We start from the raw sequence: 21363 nt of genomic DNA, 5'->3' as shown, positions 1-21363 counted from the left end.
AGTAATAAGATTGATAGTGTATAACTCGTGTTGTAAGTGAAACTGTTCCAAGTAATGAGGATTATAAGGTAACGAAGAAAGTCGGCATTACAACAGAGTTAGTGCATGAGGAGAGGAGTGTTCAGCATACAGCTAACCGCAGAGAGGATGATCAAGGTGCCATGCTTGGTGGTATTCAATTAAGTGAGATGAAATATTTCGAGTGTGCTGCATTGTACGCTAATCGTGGAGTCGGTTAAACAAGTTTTTGAACGTGATATCACAGTGTTTTGGTTCAAGCGGCAGTTCAGATAGCGATGAACCTAGTAGTGAGTCAAGTAGTAATGAAGACGACGAGGATGAGGAGTTATCTGAATTTGTGTTTGATGAGGAAGGTAACATAACAAGTAAAGAAAGTTTAATAGAGGTAATAGGACAAGGTAAGAAGGAAAGAATATAGAAGCTAATTGTGAATTAAATAACGAAGAAGAACGAGCTGTCTGTCACTTGAATGTAACTGAGAACAGATTTGGTGACGAAGATGATAGCTTCTCTAGAGATTAGATTAATGAAGAAGAAAAAGGGTATGTACTAATGAGGTATGGCGTCCTCTAGTTCTATTAAAGGAGTATTGAAGGAGTAGTTGTAACGCCTGTACGTGTTACCCGAATTACTGTCTGTAGAACTTGCTGGGCAGCAATTGAAGTGTAATTTTGTCACGATACCTGATCTCACAATCGATGTCCTGTTGGGGATTGAATTTTTATGTAAATGAAATGTAAATATTCATTTTGCTAGTATACATTTTGTTTCATGTGTAATGATAGCGTATATGAAGTGTCGTTTTTGGAAAATGTGGGTGTACCAGTACATGAGATGTTAAACTTTTCATTAAGGTACATAGTTACTGCAAGAGGCACTGTAGAATCTGAAGAGGATAAAATAAAAGTGGCGATAAGGAAGAATGTATATGGAGTTGAAGGAAAAACGACTAGTCAGAAGCAGGATTTGGAGGATATGCTATTACTGAATAGTAAGACACCTTAAGACAAGCCTGGATATGTAAAAGACTATGAATGTAAATTGAAACTTAAATAATATGAAACATTTTTTAAAAAACCATCTGTTATACCGTTTGCGAGTAGAGAAACAGTAAGAATGGAGATTAGAAAGATGTTATAATGGGGGATTATTGAAGGGTCAGATCGTATGTACAATAATCCCTTGGTGCCTGTAAGAAAAAGGAATGGAGATACCAGGGTTGTCCTGGATGGCAGGAAATGGAATGAACTTATTTTGAACGAGAGTAACAGACCATCATATATAGATGAAGTTTTAACAAAAATTCCATGGATGTAGATTTTTTACTTCTTTTGATGTAACTTGTGGGCATTGGAATATCAACCTGGCAAATTGTTAGAGGCCTTATGCAGCCTTTTTACAAGTAGATAAGTGCTATCAACATTTGTAGTACTTGTCGGGTTAAGCATATCTATTTGTGTGTTCATTAGGCTGCTTGATAATTGTGGATGAAGTCTTTAAAGCTATGTACAATAGGAGAAATTAAGTAAATCTGAATTTGACAAAAAGGAAATTACCTTTTAGAGTCATAAAATTAATGAAGAAGGTATACACTCTGATGCAAGAAAGTATAGTGCTATTGCTGAATTTCCGTCACCAATAAGTAAGAAGGAATTGAAAGTTATTTTTGGCTGTTTTGGATACAATCGAAAATTTGTGACAGATCAGTCTTCCAATCACTCTTGCCTCGGAAATTTACTGAAAGAGAATGTAGTATGAAATTGGAGTAAAGAGTATGAGGAAGCTTTTCAAAATTTAAAGAAAGAATTGATTGAAAGTAAATGACCATATCACTCTGATTTTTCGTTATCTCTTTGAATGAGCACTTACTTCAGTTTTTGTGGTCTGGCGGTCGAAATTTTTCTATTAATACCAACTGAACAGGGAACGGAACACACATCCACTGAATTTGCAAATATGACTCCACATTCGGGATTGAAAGCTTTGGAAACTATTTTTGCTATTCAAAAGTTTGAATATTATCTATTGGGCCATTAAAATGTAGTACATACAGACAACAGGGCCTTGGGTTTTCTATAGCAGTGTAGAATGAAAATGAGAAATCGAGAAGGTGGGCCTTATATCGTCAACAGTTTGATTTAGAGATTCGTTACACTAAAGCAAAAGACAACATTACAGCTAATGCTCTTTCTAGGATATCAGCAGGTAAGAAAAATAGTGACAACTCTGATGACGATGGGGCACATCAAATTGTTTTATATGACAGAGGTAAAAGAAAAAAGAGCAATTAGAAAACAATTGTAAATAAATGAGAAGGGAACAGAACAAAACTCCAAATTTGAGGTTAGTCAAAGAGTATTACAACTCTGATAACGAACCAATAGTAAAACAGTACTATGCCATATACAAAGGACAGTTATTTAGAAGTAAAACTCTGGACGAACAGGAGTGGATGCTGTGTTTCCCAGAACAGCATGCGGATAAGTGATTGACTATCAGGACTATTCTGGAGACTGTAACTTTTAACAATTTGAGGAGGAGAGTTAAGCAGATGTCGGAAGGGTTGATAAACGTCAAAGTATAAAGACCACTGATGTATCATCTAAAGGGTTAATAAATTCTGTTTTGCCTAACGAACAGAGGGAACTAATCGCTGTTGATCTCCTGGGGCCACTCCCGGTGTCAACAAGGGGTTGCAGACATATTTTTGTGTGCTAGACACTTTCTCCAAACATGTAAAACTGAACCCAATCAAAAGGACTAACACCAAAACCATTGATGAGAAATTGGAAACTGATTACTTTGACAATGTGGGAGTACTAAAATCAGTATTGTCAGGTAACAGGCCACAGTTTATCTCATGCAGTGTATAGGAATGTATAAAATTAAACATATCAATTTCGTCACATTTTCCAGAAGGCAATATGAGTGAGAGGATGATGAAGGAGATCAATAGACTATATTGGATCTACTGTAGCAAACACCATTCAGCATTGGCCGGCCATATTCAGCAGTTTGAAAATATTATCAATAACAGAAGGAATGAGCCTGCAGGGTTTGCTACCTGCGAGCTCATATTCAGTGAAAGACCCACAAACATTATCAGAGAGGAAATGGCATTTCCAGCAATTACCAAACTAGCCCAGGGTGAAAAGGTTAGGTTGGCAAAGCATTAAGAAGAAAGAAAAGGCATGACAAGAATGTTACATCTACCAGATACAAGATTGGGGACATAGTCCTCATAAAGACAAAAGAGAAATCAAGCAGAGTAAATGACGAAATCAAGAAGTTCACAACTGTATGTCATGGACCATTTAGTGTTGCCCATGACATTGCATATGAACTAGCTTAGACACGAAAACACACAGAATTTTTGGTTTGAAAACTATAATTGATTTGAAACCGTATATTCAGGCAGTAAGGTGTTATCATAAATTAAGGATGATTGCAGAATGTGGTGCCACACAACGTGGCACTGCACAAAACTGGCGCTAGTAGCATAGGCACATAGGGAACACACATGACACCGATCTGTAAGTCCACGGTATTGGTGATAAGTTGAGAAAACCATCCCGAAACTAATGTGCTACAAAACGCCACTGTTTCATGGCATGTACCCCGACATCAATGTGGGATATGATCACCATGCACACAAACACAGCCTGCACAACGGGTTGGCATGCTCTGGCTCAGGTGGTCGAGCAGCTGCTGGGGTATAGCCTCCCGTTCTTGCACCAGTGCCTGTCGGAGCTCCTGAAGTGTCGTAGCGGTTTGAAGACGTGCAGCGATACGTCGATCGAGAGCATCCCAGACGTGCCCGATGGGGTTTAGGTCTGGAGAACAGGCAGGCCACTCCATTCGACTGATATCTTCTGTTTCAAGGTACTCCTCCACGATGGCAGCTCGGTGCGGCCGTGCGTTATCATCCACCAGGAGCAAGGTGGGACCCATTGCACTCCTGAAAAGGCGGACACACTGGTGCAAAATGACGTCCCGATACACCTGACCTGTTGCAGTTCTTCTGTCAAAGACACGCAGGGTTGTACGCGAACTAACCCTAATCCCATCCCACACCATCAAACTACGACCTCCATACAGGTGCCTTTCAAGGACATTAAAGGGATGGTATCTGGTTCCTGGCTCACGCCAGATGAAAACCCGGCGAGAGTCACTGTTCAGACTATACCTGGACTCGTCTGTGAACATAGCTTGAGACCGCTTTTCCAAAGGTCATGTACTATGTTCATGACACCAGGCTTCACTGGTTCTCCTGTGACCAGGGGTCAATGGAATGCACCTTGCAGGTCTCCGGGTGAATAAACCATGTCTGTTCAGTCGTCTGTGGACTTTTTGTCTGGAGACAACTGTTCCAGTGGCTGCGGTAAGGTCCTGAGCAAGGCTACCTGCAGTACTCCGTGGTTGTGTGCGGGCACTGATGGTGAGATATCGGTCTTCTTGCTGTGTTTTACACTGTGGACGTCCCGTACTGTAGCGCCTCGACACGTTTCCTGTCTGCTGGAATCGTTGCCATAATCTTGAGATCACACTTTGTGAAACACAGAGGGCCTGTGCTACGACCTGCTGTGTTTGCCCAGCCTCCAGTCGCCATAGTATTCTACTCCTCATAATGACATCAATATGTGTTCCTTGAGCCATTTTGAACACACAGTCACCATTAGTACGTCTGAAAATGTCTGCACACTTACTCGCTGCCCCGTGTTCTGACATGCTCCAACACACCTCTGCGTTTGTGGACTGCTGCCAGCGCCATCGTGCGACGACCGCAGGTTAAATGCACCTCATGGTCATACCCCAAGGTGATTAAAACCCTCAAAGCGCCCACCAGAGCGTTGTTTCACCATGTATCAGCGTTATACTTAATTTATGAGCATGGGTGTAGATTGTCGTTTTCTGTAAGTATGCTTGAAAACAGACAGCAAAGATTTTATGTTGATCTTTAATTTGAAACCATGGTCGGTCGACCTTTCGTGCACTGACTCGTGTAGGGACCACAAATGTCTGATGCTGGTTGTTACCGGAACCCGAGGCTCACTTATACAGTTGTGGGAAGAAGTATGCTGCATCGATGTCCTCCCCTGTTACAAACAAACATCAGAGGTCATCTGCGGCCGCATGACAGACCACCCGTGCGCCGCTAACCAGTACGCCCCTGTATAATGAACTGTTTGTTCAGAAGAGGATCCAGCGAAAGGGTAAAGAGCCCCATGGGTAACGGACAACTCTGTTTTGCTGAAAGTTGGGAATTTATTTAGTCCGACAGGATCCTGTGAATCGCAGTTTTTGGTTCTGAGTGGGACAAGTGATTCGTGATGGCGATAGTACAATTTGTTCTAAAGCCAAATTTCAGCATGATCTTCTTCAAGTAATTAAGATTCGCTTTGTCGAACGCTGAGGCGAAGTCCACTGAATCAATCGACAGAAGTGTTGGTGAGGTTGTAATACCGGCGACTGCATATATGTATGTTAGCAGGGCGTCTAAGATACTCGGGCCAGGAATCGTGCAGCACTGATTCTCGCTAATTGCTTTCAATATCGCAGTTTTCAGGCCAGCAGCAAGACAGCGGGAGGTCTGTTTGTACTCTGCCTTTAACAGAGTAACTGGCCGTAAATTTTCTAGTTACCGTTTCCAAGTGCCTTTCAGTTGCAGAACTATGACCCTTCCTAAGGATGCTGTGAATTGGAATGTCATTAACTACTTCATTGTCGGGTTCTGTTATCGTTTCACACATAATGTCCCAGAACCAAAGCAGGAATTGAGAGGGTAAGCCGCCCGCCTCTGGCGGTTTCACTTTAGCGCTGGTTTTTAGAGTGTCAGGAACTGCTTCTTCCACGCAGCTCTGCTAAAGATGTGGCATTCCTTACGTTGAAGTATCCGCAGCTACATTATCTAAAATGACAGAAAAAATTTGCAACACCAAAAAGTTATTAATGCAGAGTAATGACATTTTGGGAATACCTTTGCCTAGGTAACGCATTTAACTGACTAACAACGCAAGAGCACAGGTTAGTACAAGTACGAGATAAAGCATTGCAAATGTGAAATGCTGGTACATTAATAACCGATGTATCTACCAGAATGTTTATTGAAAGCATGCAAACGTGCATGAATTGTGCTGTATAGGTACTGGATGTCAGTTTGTGGGATGGACATCCATGCCTCATGACCTTGGTCAGTCAATACAGGGACAGAAGAATGACACTGAGGTTGTTGTCTGATGATGTCCCATATGTTCTTGGTGGGAGACAGATCTCGTTATCGTGCAGGGCAAGGCAACATGTCGACACTGTAGAACAGAGGCGGCCAAGATTTCGGCGCATAAACCATGCGCGGACACGAGTACGAAAGCTCTCAGCCTCACTTCACATTTCCCCCACCACCACGCCACTGCCTGAGCGTAAGGTGCAGGAAGAAGGGAAACTGCGAATGCGCCACATTTCAATGACAGTGTTGTCGCACTGCCTAGTGCTTGGTTTTATATTTAACATTTATCAACAACATAGGAGACAAACAAATCAAATTTTCAGTAGTATTCGATTAATTTTGCTGCGCTGATTACATAATATAATTATTATGCGGTACAGTCTGTCGGCAGACAAGTAGACACAAAGAATTTCACGACGTTCACACTCAATTTGCCACGTAATCGTGACTTATTTAATTTCATAATTGAAATAAGCTCTTTCACACAAATATGTCGATAGAAATATTATATCTCTTTTCCAATTTCATTATGGAGACTTGTGAACTATACCTGAAGACAGCAGAGTTAAGGTCCTGGGCAGTTTTAACGTAAAAAGATTTGTTACAAGTTCTGGAATTGCCTTGAAGGTCAATCGTTTACATACATACATGCAAAAAAAATGGTTAAATGGCTCTGAGCACTATGGGACTTAACTTCTGAGGTCACCAGTCCCCTAGACCTTAGAACTACTTAAATCTAACTAACCTAAGGACATCACACACACGCATTCCCAAGGCAGGATTCGAACCTGCGACCGTAGCGGACGCGCGGTTCCAGACTGTAGCGCCTAGAACCTCTCGGCCACCCCGGCCGGCAAATGAAATGTCACGCTGCTCCGGGTACCTCCGAGACAGACCCAGCAAAGCCAAGTGACAGGCTGGGCCTTGGTTTGCGTGTGACTCGCATGCATTCCACGCATGAAATCTGGCACGCCATGGCCGGCCCTGCTGTAGAACATGCGGTAAGTGGGCTAGCGTTATCCTGTTCGAAAACACCCCCGGGGGAATGCTGTTCTTGAATGGCAGCACAGCAGGTCGAACCGCAAGACTGGCATACAAACTTGCGGCCAGAGTGTGTGGGACAACCACGTGAGTGTTCCTGCTGTCGGTTCAAATCGCATCCGAGTCCATAACTGCAGGTGTAGGTCCAATGTGCCTAGCACGCAAAAGGGTTGCTTGCACGCCCTCAACTGGCCTACTTCTAACCAACACACAACCATTCACTGGCATCGAGACAGGACCAGCTTTCACGAGAAAACACAGAAAACCCTGCCCTGCAATGAGCTCCCACTTCACACCACCAAAGTCGCAAACGGCGGTGGTCTGGGATCAGTAGAAAGCACGCTAGAGGCATTTGTCTCGGAGCCGTCCTGGAAGTAGCCTATTAGTAACAGCTCGTGTCACTGTGGTGCCAGCTGCTGCTCAAATTGCTGCTCCAGATTCAGTACGATCCGCCAGAGCCATACGCCGAACACGATGGTCTTCCCTCTCCATAGTGCCACGTCGCCGGACTTTGTGAGCGTATAGTCTCGTGACCACCGCTACCAGCAATTATGTACGGTGGCTACATATCTGTCAAGTTTTTCTGCACCATAGAAGAAAAAACACCCAGATTCTCGTAGCCGTATTACACGACCTCGTTCAAATTGAGTGAGGTTTTGATAATGGCGTCTTTGTCGCCTTTAAAGGCTTCTTTTCACTGACATCAACTGACCACGTCCAATCGCACAGGTAGCGAACTCTCACGGCCGTTTATTTAAGGCAAACCTGATTTGGATGCTCATGGTGGTGCTACTAGCGCCACTGTTGTGGGAGTGGCACGAAATTTGAATAGACATCATGTTTTGCATGTAGAAACACGCATACTAACTTTCGTTTATTTCGCACAATTCGATCTTGTGTCGCAATTTTTTCCCGTCCGTGTATTTCCTTTTGCTGAAACAGTTTGGTAAAGTATTTGTGTGCTTCTGATAACAGCAATCTAAGTATTAAGGTGTTCCTCGCCCTCCCCTTCTAGTTCAACTAAGGCAGCTGTAGTTCAAATGGCTGTGAGCACTATGGGACTTAACTTCTGAGGTCACCAGTCCCCTAGACCTTAGAACTACTTAAACCTAACTGACCTAAGGACATCACACACATCCATGCCCGAGGCAGGATTCGAACCTGCGACCTTATCGGTCACGCGGTTCCAGACTGTAGCGACCAGAACCGCTCGGCCACTCCTCCTGGAACAGCTGTAGTCAACGTGGTTTCTGCCACCCACTAGCGGGCGTTCCAGCTTCCATGACGGGCGGCAGACAGTAGAGATTTTAAAACCATTTTCGCTAGATTTTCATGAAATATGCGTTTGGTAAGTGGTTAGCTGTTGTAACTCGCTTTAATGCAAAGTTAAGTCTGTATAAATCAGCATTACTGTGGATGTGGTGCGCTGTTAGACTATCTTACTATTAACAGAGTTACAAATTTGAGCAGCAGGTAAAAAGTGGTGAGCACCCCCGATCTAGAGTGTGTTGGTGATTGCGCTTGTGTTCCCGCATAATATGGTAAGCGAATGGATTTTTCCTTATAACATTACCGCATTACCGACTGGTTTCTTCCCGCAATCATGTGTTTCACTTGAGGCCTTTTTACTGTATGAAATTCCAACTTGATGCTTATTTTTCGCACCAAATGTCGGATGACTGTCTGAGATAGAATTGTACGGTACTTGCAGATAGAATTCCGTGGGAGGCTTTCGCTGAAACGCTTTCATCGCGCTGTAGATTTTCAGTGTCGATCGGAAAGCCATTTTCGCCCTAGTGATTCACCTTTGTATGGTACTTTGAAAGTACTGTTCGTCTGTATGAGACCCTTACCAGTTGGGTCTGATTCAAGAGATTGAGAAGCTCCAAATAAGAGCGGCAAGGTTCGTGACTGGTACATTTAGCCATCGCGAGAGCGTTACAAATCTTGAAGTTTGAAGTGGGACACACTTGGAGGTAGACGGCGTGCTAAACGAAAGGGGCTGGTCACTAAATTCCGAAATCCGATCTGCACCGAGGATGTTGAGCATATATTATTACCACCAACTTTCAAACCGCGCAATGATCAACACTGAAAGATGGGAAATTAGAGCTCGTACAGAGGCGTTCAGACAGTCGTTTTTCCCTCTCGCGATCCGCGAGTGGAACAGAGAGGGGTGGGGGGGAGGGGGGATATGACTTTGGCGCGAATTGTGCCCTCCGCCACACACCGCTTGGTGGCTAGCGGAGAATATATGTAGATGTAGTGCGTTTGTCGAGAGACTAATTTCAGGTTTTCGTAGTGTGGCGTCCAGCAGGCGTTGAGTACTGCAGTGCTTGACGCTTGTTGGCTCTTGGCTGTTGGTCCGCGTCGTCTGTGACAGAATAAAAGTCGTTCCTTAGTGAAATTACGCTGTCGCAATTTTTTTTTTAAATGGGCACCATCAGCAGTAAAGTCCTGACTACGCTCACATCTGATGTCCGTTCGTGACAGATCACACAAACAAGACATCTTCCACCGTGCAGGCAATGCCGCGTCCGTTGGCTTATCTTGAGACGTTTTCAAAATGTAATGTGTGACTCACTAAAACTTCAGTGAGGCACTTTGATTTTGAGTCGACATTTTAAAGAGTCCGAAACCATGGTAGATACTCGGCTTCATCGGTGTTCACTTCTTGCGGGAGGGCCACGTCTGTTTTACCATTCTTATATCAAAATCTGTAATTTAAGTGGACATTCAATTTTGTTGAAGTCAGAATAGTAACAACAGTAGCATTCTGGTGCACCGTAGGACACATGTATAAAAAAACTGACAAAATTATGTTAAAATTCAATATCCGTTCTTGGATCCTCACCGCTCTCCTCTTCTTCCACCCCGTCCGTGGTTATGAGGTTTTCTATTTGGGAGCTTGCCACAGACGGAGGGGTAGATCGACAACGGAGGCAGTATTTATAATAAAGAAAATAATCGAAGAAAGAGGTAGTATAATAGGGAAACCCATTTAGCGTTCATTGATTTTATTAAGGCATTCGGTAATGTTGATAGAAAGAAAGTGAGGAGAATGATGAGGAAAAGAGGATATCCACATCTAATAAACGTTTTAAAAAGTCTGTACGAACACACGAATGTAATTTTAGGTAAACATGGCACTCTGTCCGAGCCTATAGCCAAAAGCAAAGGAGTAAGACAACGGTGCAGCATTTCACCAACACTTTGTAACATCTGTTTATATAACGCAATTTAGAAATGGAAGGAGGCGTTTCATGGGAGAATTAAGATTAACGGTATTTCCCACCTGGAATGTCATTCATGTACATACGACGCCACGCTGCTGTTGGATAATGAAGATGACATAAAAGGGAGAATACATTTATTACGTAAGGTTTGTGAAGAGTAGCATTTGAGAATTTCAGAAAAGAAGACAAAATCAATGGCTTTCAAAAGGAAATATTCTGCACGGGCAAAACTTGTGATCAACACCTGAACAACCAGGTTAAACATTTTGAAGTATATAGTTTTTGACGTCACCTGTAAGTATGACGAAGGCATAGAGATGAAATTATCAAAGTTTGAGAATATATGTGGAACAATGAACAGCTGTCTAAAAAATAAAACGAGGACTAAAATAATTTTATACGACCGTAGCAGTTAGAATACATTTTTACGGGAGTGAACCGTGGGTTATAAGTAAACGTCAAGAAAGTCGGCCACGAGCAACGGAAAAGAAGTTTCTAAATGCAGTAAAGGGATGCACAAGAGCCCACAGATTTCGAAATCCCAAAATCAGGAAAGAACTGAATAAATTTAACATCCTCAATAAAATATAAGAAAATGGGAGATTCTGGAGTGAACATCTCGAAATAATGAATGGAGGAGGATTACCTTTTCAGATAAGAAGATTTAAGCCAGTTGGGAGATGAAGTCAAGGAAGACCGAGGAAGCGATGGGTATCGTAATAGGAAAAAAGAAGCTGGTTAAAAGGGCTCTGAGCACTATGGAACTTGACATCTGAGGTCATCAGTCCCATAGAACTTAGAACGACTTAAACCTAACTAACCTAAGGACATCACACACATCCATGCCCGAGGCAGGATTCGAACCTGCGACTGTAGCGGCCGCGCGGTTCCAGATTGAAGCGCCTAGAACCGCTCGGCCACAACGGCCGGCGTAAAAAGAAGCCTAATGCTTGAAGCGATGATGGGGATGAGGAAGCAGCGGGTTGTATTTTGTTATCCTGGGGCGGTTCGCTGTGCAGATGCCGCCGCGAGCCCTGGGTTAGGGCCGCCACACAGTCCTCGCTTTGGCGGTGTTCGACTTCCTCACGTGGAACTTTCTCCAATACATATTGCTCCCTGTGTTCGCACCTATATTGCTGGTTCGTTGGTTTTCCGAACTGCGTTGGGCGAGGGACCTCTTGGTCGCTCTCGGTACTACTGTCTTCCGTGTTTGAGGTGTCCTTATTGGCCTTACGTTTGTGCTTCTTTCTTCTTTTGAAATTTTCGTGTCCGTTTGAATGTCTTTGGTGAACGTCCACTGATTCCTGGACGCTAACGGAACTTGGATTTTCAGCTACATCAGGCTGGGACTGTACGACAGCGTGAACGTCTACTTCCACTTACTGAAAACGCGATTGTTGTGGAGGTGGGGTCGCAATGCCTTTGATGTTTCACTTAAAAGGGTATGAGACTTTTTCCGTCACCACATTTGGCAATTAGACGGGGTGCCGCTCTTTATTGGGACAATCATTGCCAAGGTGGTCCATAGAGTAACAAATTCCGCATGTCTTCAGAAGCTCGCTACATGATATGTACGCCCTACATCAAACGATATGCGAGTACGATAGTATATCAATTTATATAGACCAAACACCACCAAGCAGTGGGTGGCGCAGCGGGAAAAATACAGAACGGTACGCCGAGGACCATGGAATCAAGTTAAAATGCGGAAACTTCCTTCATTTTCAATTTTTACGTTACTTACGCTACAAACAAACCTAAATAGTGCTCAGTATATTGTATTTATTAATATTTTCATAAAATGCTTGGAACGGAAGGCAAAGGAAACTTTGGGATGGCAAATAAATTTCCAAGAAAGACTTGCAGTTACAGCATCCACGAGCCCTCTGCAAATAAATTTCCAGGAAAGAATTGTAAGACGTACATGACAAATTCCGATGTAACATTAGATCTTTTTCTTATTCTGCGTTCGACAGTTTATCGGCCCTGTCGCTATACTCATAGCAAAACAGGCGAAGCATTATGTACGCTGCAGTTATATAATTACAATGTTTTTGTGAGTTTTCCATAGAAAAAATACGCTTGGTTTACACTCATAAAAGATTCTCTCATCGCAAAATTTGTAGCAAACCACGCGTAACACTGCCGGAAGGGGTAAATGAAACAAGTGGAATGTGAAGTCCTGTACGCTTTAATTACAATTCCTTCTCGGAATGTTATTTGCAAAATCCTCGTGGAAGCTGTAAGTACCATGCCCTCTTGACAATTTATTCGCTATTCGAAATTTTCCTTTGCCTTTGCATTTCTAGCCTTTTATGAAAAATTAAGAACTACGAAGTATTGAACTTTTCGGTTCATTTGTAGTGTAAGTAGTGTAAAAATTGTAAATAAGAAAGTACACTTAAGGACTCGTACCCGCTACTCTCTCATTACCGTTCTACATTCATTTCTCTGCGTCTACCATTCTCTCGAAACAACGCTAGCATAAATGAAATGCAGTATGCCTCCTCCGAACTACGCCAAAAATGCAATTTTTTTCTAAACACTTGGCCACTTAGAGCTCACTTTCATTTATAGACAGACCCTGCATATACCATTAATTTGGATCAAATCGGTGATAACGAGTAGACGCCGTCCCCTTGTACGTATATATCAGTACGATTACTTATTTCATGGATATTCGAAATGTATGTACAAGAACGCGAAGTTCGAATGCCATATCATGCGTGATGCACAGCGACGTCATTAATGCTGCCGTCATTGTGCTTCAGTTTTCTGATTCCGTCATTTTCCGAGATATAGTGGTTTTTCGAAGTTGAGAGAGCATGAGTACAGGTGAGTGTGTCTAACCGCATGCCTACTAATTCGACTCTTGACAAACGCAAAACATCACAAATCCAAGCGTGTATTTCGAATCCTGTTAACCTCTGCGAATTTCTGGCTAAAGTGCGTAAAATTATTACCAGCGTTTGCTGCCATCCCACTTACACAATTTCGAAGAAGTTGCCAGAAATTCACGAACACAGCTGAGTGTAGTGAATTTGGCTCCACCAAACCACAGGATGGAGGGAGCAGACGTAAATACATCCATGTGGTCAGAGCTCGCAGCACGGACCTATTGACAGGAGGACTGTCACGTATCCTGCTATAAACCTAATAGGGCGCTTCTTAGCTTAGGTAATGCGGTGAGAGTCAGTGTATACAATGAGGCCAGGTCGATGGATCGATTAAGTTGTTACAGGAGACAGAAACAATCATAATCGTTAGCGAGGTGACTCACATTTAAATCGCTTTTGTTTTCTGATTATTTCATTACCAGCTTAACAGAAAAGGTGACCTTTCATTTATACAAGGCCAATTATTTTTGATAATAACGGTATTCCAAGCATTTATTTCAACTTTTTAACATATGCACTCTTTGTGTTACAGTGGTTTAATTTGTAAGTCAAGGTTGTACAGTTACATTGCTCATACAACCTTATGGAAATAGTATTAAACTACAACAGGTCCAAACCGTTGACCTTGAAGTCTATCAGAGTTTAACATATATGAATATTCCAAAGGTCAGACGTGACGTGTGTTACTTTTAATAAAACTGGCGTTTATTCCAACAGCATTAACAGGTACAATTAAGCAGAACGTGAAGTGCGTCATCTTGCAGAAAGACTAAACTTAACTAAAACTGAATCAAAGATATGATATGACCAAACGTGGCCTATTCCACCTTTAAGAAAACAGAAATTTACTTAAACACAATCGAGAGATGTAATACGGTTTAGACGTGACGAATGTCACTTTAGGAAAATACAAATTTACTTAACAGAATTCAAAGATGTAGTACATCTTAGACGTCACGTACGTCACCATAGAACTTTAGAAAACCCAATACCTCGAGGTAAGATGCGTCACCCTTAGAGGCAGCAATTATTCTTATGCTTGCAGAATTTATAGCTGTCTAAAATGGTAGAACACCGACCGCGCCTCAGTAGGATGGATAAGAAGTTTTTAACAGCTAAGGCGCAACGAATAACCGTTCTATACAATACACACATAAAAGCAATCTATCAACATTACGATAACCGCCGCTCCACACTGGAGCCTTAGTAATGGAGGTTTGATATCAATTACTTTAGAAGTATACTCAAATGTGTGGTAACAGATTTTGATTAAGGCGTAAGTTTAAAACTGTGACGATAACAATGCTTACTCCTGAAATGATAGTAGTTAACCTTAAAAAAAGATATTAAAACCGCTAGATAATGATATTTAAAGGAAGTAAATTACACGGCGGGTCTACTAGACCCGGCCCCCATCAAACCGACATGCAAGCACTTGAATTATCGTTATCAATGGGTAACTGCAGCTGCGTCTGAACTTCAACAAACTTTGTACAAACGACAGGTACATAAATCTTGTACAGATCAGTGAGTCATACGCTTTCAGACAAAATTGATTCATCTAAGTTAATGAACACTACTTGCACATAAATCGTATATCTAGAATATCTAACAACACGAACACACTCAAGCAATATATTAATTTGGCGTATAATTTCGCAGTGTTTTTCCATTAGTTTAATAAACACAGGAGATACACATAACAGAGGCTTTGGTTAACAGTAATATTTTCTCCTTCACTGTTTACAACAGTCTGCCAACGCTGGTGTAGCTGTAGGAATCACGTGGTTTTGAGGCGAATAACTCGCCGAGTCATGTTCGGAGCTCATTTCCATGTGGAAAGGAAGTTCCTTGAAGGTTGTTCGATAGACAGCGCAAAATATTAAAACCTGAGGGCGTAAGATGAGGTGAATAACGTGGATGTGAAATAACTTCTCAATCTGTTGCTTTGTTTGGGCTCATTTATTCGTTTTTTTTCTATTACATTAGTATAAAGATACCATTTCTCGTCACCAGTAACCATATAGGCCCAACGGTCTTGCCGCGATGGTAACACATTTTCCCGTCAGATAACTGAAGTTAAGCGCTGTCGGGCTGGGCTAGCACTTGGATGGGTGACCATCCGGTCTGCCGAGCGCTGTTGGCAAGTGGGGTGCACTCAGCCCTTGTGAGGAGCTACTTGATTGAGAAGTTGCGGCTCCGGTCTCTGAAACTGACATACGGCCGGCAGAGTGATATGCTGACCACATGCCCCTCCATATCCGCATCCAATGACGCCTGTGAGCTGAGGATGACACGGCGGCTGATTGGTACCGTTGGGCCTTCATGGCCTGTTTAGGAAGACATTCGATTTTTTGTAACGATATAGGATAGAAATGGTCGGTATTATTCACGAGCTATTGATGACGAGCAAGTAGAGATGCACATATGGTGGCCCGCGTATTTTTGTGATTTTGACTTAAACCGTGCAGTACAGCTACATCCGATTTTTGAATCTTACCCATTACATGCAAACGTCGCACGATTGTGCAATGATTACAGTTCATCAAGTTTTACACTTCTCGAGTGCACTGGCGTGAATCATTGTGGATTAATGCTCTGAAACAATCATCATCAATCCCCGAAGGTCTTCTTGAACATGGAGAGTCACTCATGTCAAAACAGTCCTCCTTACAACGAGGGAACCGTTTTCTTGCTTTACTCTGTCCAATGGCATTATCCCCGTGTACAGCGCAAATATTTCTGCCTGGCTCCGCTGCTGCCATCCCTCTATTCAACTTAAACAAAAGAATATGTCGGAAATGTTCCGATTACTCCACCTGGCACTCCATTTTCTAAATTCCACAGGTCCACTCATACCTCCAAATGACAAAATTACAATATTGTAAACTCAAACAACAACAGTGTGCTATAAAAAAAATGTCAATCGGTAAATAAACCCATGGCAACGGGAATACCAACATGCAAAACAAGAACACTAAAAAATTATGCAACAACGTAATAAATCACAAAGTACAATAACCGTTACACTGCAAACTCACACTGTGCTGTCCTCACTACTTGGCACTGGTAGTGAACATGAAGGGGAACGCACCCCAAGGGCTTGATAACTACAGGGTGTCAATTATTGAACTAAATAAAATGAAACGTAAATAGTTCGAGCGAATGATTGGAACACCCAGATCGACCGACACGAATCCGATCGAGCATTAATTGGACATAATTGAGAGGTCAGTTCGTGCGCAAAATCCTGCACCGGAAACACTTCCGCAGTTATCGACGGCTATAGAGGCAGGATGGCTTAATATTTCTGCAGGGGCTTCCAACGACTTGTTGTGTCCCTGCTACATCGAGTTGCTGTACGGCGTTCTTCAAACCAATCGCGAATGATTGTGACCTGGTGACGTGACGCTATTGTTGGGAAACGTGATATCCATGAATGGCTGTACATGGTGTCCAACTAGCCGAACATTTCCAGTGAATGATCGGTTCCGCTGGTCCAGAGGACCCAGTCCATTCCATGTAAACACATCCCACACCATTGTGGAGCCACAACCAGCTTGCACAGTGCCTTTTTGACAACTTGGGTCCATGGCTTCATGGGGTCTCCTCTACACTCGAACCCTACCATCAGCTCTTACAACTGAAATCGGGACTCATCGAACCAGGCCACGGTTTTCCAGTCGTCTAGGATCCAAGTCATATGGTCACAAGCCCAGGAGAGGCGCTGCAGACGGTATCGTGCTGATAGCAAAGACACTTGCATCGGTCGTCTGCTGCCACAGCCTATTAACGCGAAATTTCGCTGCCCTGTCCTACCTCATACTTTGTACGTTGCACACCGCTTTCTGCGGTTTTTTCACGCAGTGTTGCTTCTGTGTTAGCACTGACTACTCTACGGAAAGGCCGACGGCTACTGCGTTGTCTTTGGTGAGAAGTAATGCCTTACTTGTAACTCTTCAGGATATCCCGGCGAGATCTCGACATGTGGAATAATCGGGTCTACTGCCGGATGTTTGTGTCGCTCTGGCACAATATTTCGGCCACGTAACTCGTTGCCTTCTTCAGGTGCTACCTGAGACTGCCATATTGGAGGATCTTGTCCAGTACTTATGTTCAGAGGGCGCTGGGTGCTCTCTTTGCCGTCCGCGCCCACCTGGCGCTGCTTGTAAGGTGTTGTCTCTTCCCCAGTGCTCACTCGGACGTCCGCGCCCGACTTGGTTCAAAATGGTTCAAATGGCTCTGAGCACTATGGGACTTATCTTCTGAGGTCATCAGTCACCTAAAACATAGAACTACTTAAACCTAACTAACCTAATGACATCACACACATCCATGCCCGAGGCAGGATTTGAACCTGCGACCGTAACGGTCGCGTGGTTCCAGACTGTAGCGCCTAGAACCGCTCGGCCACTCCGGCCAGCGCCCGACTTGGTCGCGTCAGTGCCATCCTTACTTATTCCTTGTCACTACAGCTCGTTTAGGGCCTTGGCCACCTGGACAATCTCCGCGTGCTCTTCTCTGCTGGGTGCCTTGGCTCTCCATCTTCTAACTTCCATCCTCAAGTCCTCCTCCACGTTATGTAGCTATCTGGTCCGTTGTCTGATTGTGGATCTCGGAACACTAAATTCCCAAACGATTTCCGTAATGGAATGATCCATGCGTCCAAACTACCAGTCACGTTCCATAACTATTAATTCCCGTCTTGCGGCCGTAATCACGTCGGAAACCTTTTCACATGTATCATCTGATTACAAATGTCAGCTCCGCCAACGCATTGCCCTTTTATGTCTTGTGTACGCAATACTGTTGCCATCTGTATTTGTACATATCGCTATTCCATGACTTGATGGACATTTTCTGGCGTGGATACACGCACTAGTTCGGTTGGGAAGAGTGTTATTAAGCCTTTGTATCTTCTACGGAATAAGATGGCTTACAACTGTAGTCACTAATCTTTGATATATCTTAGATACCAGCAGTGGTACAGAGGTGACGTCCGACCTGGTCCCGTATATGTTCTGTCGTGGAGAGATCTGGAGATATTGCTGGTCACGGGAGTACCTCAATATACAGAAAGTTCACAGAGACATGGTCCATGAGTGGACGAGCATATGGAATTGAAAAATGGGACCTCATTATTGTCGCTTGAGACGTAACACATAACGACGCAAGATGTCGATGACGTACCGTTTTGGCACCAGGGTTTCTTCAGTCACAACCAGGCATGACGTGGACAATCTTAAAGGCAGGGACGGTATTTCATTAACCTAGCTGCTGCTAGTCTCTAACCAATGTTGCAGTATATAACAGTTTGTCTCAAGGAGGCGCAGATGTGAAAGGGTTTGTTACAATGTGCTTGGTGCAAAATGTGGAGAGTCTTCTTTGTGGTGGTTAGACGTGGTTGACCGGAACCTTGACGATATGAATGCATGATCCTAACGTTCCCACGTGTTCCAACACTGGACAACCGTCGAATCTCAATGTTCCACGAATCTGGATAGTGCACGATTTGACCATCCAACAAAATGGGACCAACACTGAGGCCTTTTCAATCCCTGTCAGGAGCTGATAATGCCATCTCATTCAAGTACGCGGCATATACGTATCTTTCACAGTGATTCCTCAACACTGTTAACCCTTCTTATATAGCCTATCTGACTTGGGAGCAACTATAAACACGAACAAAACTGATGCTCTCTGATGGCCGCTGTACCTATTGCAGAGAATTGTAACTAATCGTTTACATTCCACCCTCTGGTATATAGTGTACGAAGTTACACTGTACTCGGATCGTGTCTTCTATGCGCCTCATTCTTTTTCTCATGCAGTGTGCATATAATTCATCTCCTACAAATTCAACCTAGGCTAGTGTTACACGTACGTTGTTTGCATATGGATGTTCCTGACAGATTAACGCTGTGTAAATTTTTAACGACCTTAAAATCTCCTCATATTGACGAAACAATCGCTCCCCATCACTGACTTCTTCGAATAGTATTCTTAGCTAAGATTACATATAAAAAAATATGAGTCACCTATATGAAAAAAGAGTCAGTGCGAATCGACAACCACAACGCCAGAAAAAATATGCAGCGCCCTCAAGGTCATTTTATTGACAGGTGATGTGACAGATAGTTTATCATTGTAGGAGTATATTATCACAAATTCAGACCAAATGAAACACACTTGCCACAGTAAATGGTACCCAAACAGTCACATCACAGTATGAAGTAGACAGTCCTCTGACGGGAAAGAAGGCATGTATTCTTGCATTCAAGGGACCGTAAAGGTGCCGAATGGCATCCTGTGATAGATTGTCCCAACATATTGCACCTTTTTTTTTTGTAATTTGGAAAGTTCTTGCGTCCTTTCAATAATCGGTTCAGTTGTACCAGAGGACCTAGTCCATACCATGTAAACACAACCCACACCATTATGGAGCCACAACCAGCTTGCGCAGTGCCTTGTTGACAACTTTGATCCATGGCTTCGCGGGGTCTGCGCCAAACTCGAACTCTGCCGTCGGCTCCTACCAACTTAAATCGGAACTAACGTAACCAGACCATAGTTTTCCAACCGTCTGAGGTCCAAGCGATATGGTCACGAGCCCAGGACAGGCGCCACTGACGATGTCGCGCTGATAGCAAAGACATTGGCGTCGGCTGTCTGCTGCCACAGTCCATTAACGCGCAACTGATACGTTATACGTCTCACATCGTTTTCTACGATTATAGCACGCAGTATTGCTTGTCTGTTAGCACTGGAAACTCGGCGCAAACGCCGCTGCCTTTGGTGGTTAAGTGAAGGCCGTCGGCCACAGCGTTTTTTGTGGTGAGAGGTAATGCCTGAAATGTGGTACTGTCAGCACACTCTTGACACTGTATATCTCAGAATACTGAATTCCCTAACAATTTAATGAAACGTCCCATGCCTCTAGCTTCAACTATTATTCCGCGTTCAGAGTTTGTTAATTTCCGTCGTGCGGTCATAAATCGAGGCGGAAGCCTTTTGATATGGATCACCTGAGTACAAATGACAGTCCCCGCTTCACCATGCATATTCAGTTTGTGAGAAGTGTGGTGACCTTGCTGGTCGGAGCATTTGTGCACCAGGAAGAGCACGTTGCGCCCCAGCCGCCGTAAGTGGACGTGCAATGTCCTGTTGATAAAGCACATAATATTGCTTCCGAAGGAATCTTACTAGCACGGGGATAACAGCATGCGCAATGTAGCTGTCACTGGTTACAACACCCTGCAGAAAGGAGGAAATAGGGCTGCGAGTTGTAACTTATAGTCCCTCACATCGTGAAGCCTGGGGGCTGTGACTAATGTGTTTTGGGCGAATGCACTCAGGAATAGGCCACTCATCAGGTCCGCTCCATACACGTGTAGATTCGTCACTCCCATGCAGATAGCACATAATCTCATCACAAAAGACGACAGAGTGCCATTCCCGCCTCCAGTCATCTCTTTCACACAACAGCAGTCGTGTTTGGCGGTCGTAGCCTGGCCAGAAGTGCACGTGATCTGAGTTCTACTGCACACAGATGCTTCCCAGCGGTTCTCGGTAACACAGGGGTGCAGCATGTGCACGGATTTCTTCCCTGGATGATGTTCGGTTTGCTACCGCTGCAAAGACAGTGCGTCGATGTTGACGTTCATCTTTACTATGCGAACGTCCAGAACGTGGTCTACGGGTGTGGCATGAGTCACGGACCACTGCTGAAAACAGTGACACACCACCTATTGTTTTCCTTTCAGCCATCGGTCTTCTGACTAGATTGATGCAGCCCACCACGAATATCTCTCCTATACCAACCTCTTCATCTCAGAGCAGCACTTGCAACCTACGTCCTTAATTACTTGACGGACACAATGTTTGCCCTCTACAGCTCCCTCTAGAATCATCGAAGTTATTCCCTTTTTCTTAACAGATGTCCTAT

General features: G+C 43.6%; 1 pseudogene; it reads left to right on the top strand.

The window, feature by feature from the left end:
- The window catches only part of LOC124545721, a 90005-nt pseudogene that overhangs the window by 4110 nt on the left and 64532 nt on the right, over window positions 1–21363 (top strand).

This window comes from Schistocerca americana, chromosome 8, assembly GCF_021461395.2.
Source record: "Schistocerca americana isolate TAMUIC-IGC-003095 chromosome 8, iqSchAmer2.1, whole genome shotgun sequence".
In the NCBI taxonomy this organism is placed as follows: Eukaryota; Metazoa; Arthropoda; class Insecta; order Orthoptera; family Acrididae; genus Schistocerca; species Schistocerca americana.
The sequence above is the reverse complement of the archived record's forward strand: the minus strand, read 5'-3'. Positions and strand labels throughout refer to the sequence as shown.